The sequence below is a fragment of the Nelumbo lutea genome, chromosome 3, assembly GCF_056320005.1.
Source record: "Nelumbo lutea isolate HS-2025 chromosome 3, American lotus-T2T, whole genome shotgun sequence".
NCBI classification, from domain to species: Eukaryota; Viridiplantae; Streptophyta; class Magnoliopsida; order Proteales; family Nelumbonaceae; genus Nelumbo; species Nelumbo lutea.
In genome coordinates, this window is record NC_142686.1 from 50,558,984 (window position 1) to 50,564,286 (window position 5,303).

The following is a 5,303-nucleotide window of genomic DNA, read 5'->3' on the forward strand; positions in this document are numbered from 1 at the left end:
CCCCATAAACTATTGCATGTATGGGTGATTGTGTGGTTAACTGTGAGACTGTGTTTTCTTCTTGTCTGATTTGATGAGGGTTTCTTATAACATTCAGTAAACTTCAAACATTGAAATTTTCTACCAAAAAAAAAAAAAACATGATTGAAATAAATCTAGTGACATTTTAAAAATGTTTAAAAATATTTTTTACCCCCTTTAGCCACCTTCTTGTATCTCATATGGAGAAAATTATTGTAATTTACATTTTGTACTAACTTAGAGTAACTAGCAGCCATACTTAGAGTAACAACTTATTGGATTCACGGGCCATCCATACTTAGAGTAACAACTAACAGCTAAGGGTGCACCTTGGGCGGGTCCAATCGGAGCCCAAACCCATTCAGCCAAAATTTTTACACGGGGTTTTCTACTTTTCGGGTTCAGCCCAAGCCTAGTTTTATGTATCTTGAACTTAGTCCGACCTTGTTCCAATTCAAGTTTGGCCTGATTATACACATTGATTCATATATATAGATAATTAGATATGTATTTATATATATATATATATATATATATATATATATATATATATATATACATATTTTGGAGTTGATTTATTAACCAATACGAATACATCGAATTATAATGTTAATTGAACTTAAATTAAGAAAATCAGGCTTCACCTTGAGCTCAATTCGGGCTCAGGCCTTAGGGGCCCAAATCATAGGGTTAAGCCTGGATTCAATATAAACCCGACCCAACCCACCCAACTTCAATCCCCACAAAACAAGAAACAGCCCTATAAAGTAAAGGGTATGGATAGCCAAACTTGGATTTGGATCCAGACTAAACACAATATACAATACACTTAGGGATGCAAAACAGATCAGATCAGATTCGAATCAGGGGTATATCTGAATCTAATCTGATCCAAAGATATAATTGGATCTGATAGGCCTCAAATTGAATTCGGATCCTATCAACAAGTCAGATCTTCTGATCTAATCCGATCCAACTTGTTTTCTTTAAATATTAATAAATTATTAAAAGAAAAATAAAATATACCAATTCAAATAGAAAAACAAATAACACAAGTATTTTTTAATTATTTTCATCATATATTTATAAAAAAATAATATAACAAATTTATAAAAATGTAATATAAATAATATATCTATAAATAAATAAATAACATATATATATATGTATTATATATTTATATTTATAAATATATAACATATATAAGATCAGAAATCAGATAAGAGTGATCCAAATCCAATCCGATTTCTGATCGGGTCATATTATCCTATCCAAAAATCCGAACAGTGTGATCCGAATTGGATCAAATAAGATGGGATCCAATCCATTTGCACCCCTAAATGCACTTCAAAAATCCGAACAGTGTGATCCGAATTGGATCAAATAAGATGGGATCCAATCCATTTGCACCCCTAAATGCACTTATGCATCCAATGTAAACGCTCATAAGTCATAACTGCACCCAGATGAATTCAAATCCGACCCACTAACGCCATCTTCTCTGTTGTTAAATTCGACGTCAAGATCTAATGGAAGAGGGGACTTTATTAGGGGTCCTAGTAAACTAGAATCTGCCACGTGTCGTGCATGCTCTCCGTCAGTGTAGTATCGGAACATTCTAGATTCTTTCCATTGATAATCCTGACTCTATAGCGTCTGTGTTAATGGCGGAGTCCGATTCTCCGTGTCTGTGGACTGTGGCTTTCGTCGTGGAGAGAAGACAAAAAGAAAGATAAAAAAGAGCAGAAGGAAAGATGATCGAAGTGGTGTTGAACGATCGGCTGGGGAAGAAAGTTCGGGTTAAATGCAACGAAGATGATACCATTGGAGACCTGAAGAAGCTGGTTGCAGCCCAGACAGGGACCAGAGCCGATAAGATCAGAATTCAGAAGTGGTACACCATCTACAAGGATCACATCACCCTCAAAGACTATGAAATTCATGACGGCATGGGCCTCGAGCTCTACTACAACTAGTTGGTTATCACCATGTGAGTCACAGTTCTCTTTATGTCTGTCTATCTAGACGTCTTGATTTTCTTCAGTATGGCTCGTAGTTCAGCACCTAAGGGTTTCTTTTCTGTTTTTCTTTCGTTCGTTAGATGGTCAGAAGATTTTTGTGGAGAATTATTTGATTCTGTGATATGAGTTTTATCAGAATAGTTTCTTTCTCTGGTTAGGATTTGTGTTTATCCTTTTTTTTTCCTTTTTCTTTTTGCTTGGTTTCATTTTAGTTTTGCCACTTCGATTCAAGCGAAGCTTGTTATAATTGTTTCAGACTTTCATTCTGGGTGCTGGGTTTTGTAAGGCTCCTGCGTTAATAGTTTTGTTTGTGTTATCCCTTTTTCTTCTTTGGGAGTTTTTCCTAATCATGGTGGTGGCTAAGAGACTTACGAAAATCTATTTATGAAATCTTGTGTTTTGGGATCTATTTCTTGCTCAGTGATGCTCTTACTCTATTTGGTTGTTTGTAAAATGGTTGTTAATATTCCACTAATCCTCTTATGATGGGTCCACAAAGTCTGTGTTGTTTGAATTTAGGGTTTTTATTTAGAGTTTAGACGGTTAGTGGTTCTCTGTTTCCTCCTTAGCACCATTAGTTTATTTGGAGCTGCGGACCGTATTGAAGGTTTAGTATTTTGTTCTCTCTGAGTGTCATCAAGTTTTAGCCAGATACCTTTCCATATTCCTCGATGAGGGGCAACAGAAATTTCTTACTAGATAATACTTTCCTATAAGCAAAAGCAGACACAGAAGGCCTGCAAATAGTCTCTGGCCCCTTTATTGAGCTAAGAATTGATGCCAATTACAGTTGGCTACTCTTTTAATGGGAAAAAACTTTTCTGCCTTAAATTTATCACTATTTATTGATCCAAACTACACAAGTTTCTCTCCCCAATTAACAAGGTCGATGAATTCCAGTGGCTGTTTTACATCATGTATTTGAAGCAACAACTGGTAATATAGTTGCACTATTGGACTACTGAATCATGATTGACATTTGGCTAAAGCTTGATCTCCTTAATTCTGATTCAAGCCGCCTGGCTCTGCTTGAATCAAGTGATTCATCTATGGAGGATGAACCAAGGACTCTCCACACAGACCTGCATTCTCAACACTTTAGCTTCCTGCTGCAATTTATCCCACTGTACAACAGGGATTCTCCTCATAACTTTCCCTTGTGGGAGCATACACATGTTAATCCCAATACCTACCTCAATTTAGTAGGGGATTGATCTCAAAGGAGCCTGTCATTTAAGACTTAAGCATCAATTGATCTTGTAAGAGAAGAAGCAACTGGACCTCCTAACTGTTTAAGAGAGGTTTTTGCCCCATCAATTCCTTCTCTAGAGCTATTTGCAATTTGCAGAACTTCTCCATAACTAGAGAAATGTATGGTGATTGATCAGCAAAGGATTGGAATCCTCTAGTTTTTGTGAGATGATATTGTCTTAGACGATTCACAAGTTAACTATACCTAGATTACAAGTGGCTTCTCCAATCTTGTACATCATCATAGGAATACTGTAGGACAGAGGAAAGTGGAACAATGTAGTTAAAACCCGAGCAGAATGCAAAGGTGATGATGTCGAATCCCGTTGAAGACCTAAATGCAATTCCTGCCTCTGAAGGAGGCTTGCCTAATTTCATGAATATGTCTTTTCCATGACATTGTCATGTGGATGCTTTCTCCTTTATTTATTTATTTTATTTTATTTTTCGTCAATTTCTAATCGATCCTTTTAAGAGGAGGGACAGCATAGAAACCAATATTCCTGAAAAATAACCATGTAAAAGATTTTAAAGATGGAAGTAGCAGCAGCAGAAGCTTACATAAAGATTCAATGAAAATAGGGAGATCAAGAGAAAGGAAAGAAAGGATAGATCTACAGGAATCATCACCAGTAAGAACATGTAATCACACCTATGCCTGTGAAAACCATGTGAGGTTGAGGTTCCTAGATGGTGCTGATTTCACTTGGTTGTTTATAATCATGCATAATATGCAAGATAGTGGTTTTATCATGATTTACATTGTAGTATTTTCCTCAAGGATGTAATATAAAGACCAAAGCTAGGATGAATCCAGGCAAAGGTGTTATTATTATTGGATTATGTAACCCTCCATAAATTTATGTGGTTTTTAGTTTGTAGTGTCTGCTGTCTCATGGCTCATTGATATGCATTGGCTTCAGTTTTCTGAACTCTGGCTGTTCTATTCCATTACAGGTAGCACCTATTGAGTCTGTCATCCGTTGGAGACTTTAGCCATAAAAATACATATGACTTTAAAGGGGCGTGCAAAGTAGCATCAATGTCTTCCTGTCTTTATTACATGGACGTGATAGTGTTCTGAGCTTGGAAACTCAGTATGACAGTATTGGCTATATCAATATTCAATAATACTTCATTTCTTACTTTAGATTCTTGCACTAGTTCATTCTATAGGATTGTCTTCATAATCAAGGATCTATAGTTGGGTGTTTGGTTAGAAGATACTCAAGGATCTTTGCAAATTTTGGTCTGGTACACCATCTAACTCACGCGCCCTATTCCACCTGGATTAAAAGAGCAAGTATTTGGCTCTGAACAAATGCTTCAATTTCAAATCAATGCTGTGTTGCGTGTATGCATTGTTGACTTGGGGTGTCAATGGACTGGTTTTGGGTTGGACCCATCCAAATCAAGATTAATTTGAACGGATTAGACAGACCAATAAGACATTGAATTGGACCAATCCAGATTTAATGGTCCAAAGTATTTATCAGATTGGATTGGACCTGATCCATCCTTAACGGATTTATATTGGATTGGATCAGATTGAACCATATCCGGTCCATTGGTAGAGGATAAGAATACAGGTGTCAGTGGACTGGGTTTGAGTTTGGAACCAATCCAACTTAAAACCAATTTGAACAAGACATTGAACTGGACTGCTCCAAAATGGTTCAAAGTATTCATAGTATTTGATTGGACCTGGACCTGGTCTATTTGTAAAACTTGTATTGGACCGGATTGGATTGGACTAAATTTTGTCAAATTGACACCCTCATTTTTGACATCTTAGGTTTTGTTTGGCGAAACACATGTTCCACCGATTAAATTGAGGTTGGTAAAAACAAATTACATTTTAAATGCCTAACTAGCATGCATCTTCACCATGGATTTTTTTTTTTTTTTTTTTTTAAGTAAATAATCGGGGGCTTGGTGTTCTTGATTCTTGGCGAAATATAATGCTTAAGAATTGCAATGGTTTAAAACAAGTTTTACTAAATTGAAGGT

General features: G+C 36.2%; 1 pseudogene across 1 annotated transcript; it reads left to right on the forward strand.

The window, feature by feature from the left end:
* The first annotated feature begins 1,733 nt into the window (after nt 1-1,733).
* LOC148864900 (ubiquitin-like protein 5 pseudogene) lies at nt 1,734-4,443 on the forward strand (annotated as a pseudogene). The gene is made up of 2 exons (XR_016109049.1): nt 1,734-2,011; nt 4,251-4,443. The product of XR_016109049.1 is annotated as a ubiquitin-like protein 5 pseudogene (transcript).
* The last annotated feature ends 860 nt before the right edge of the window (nt 4,444-5,303 follow it).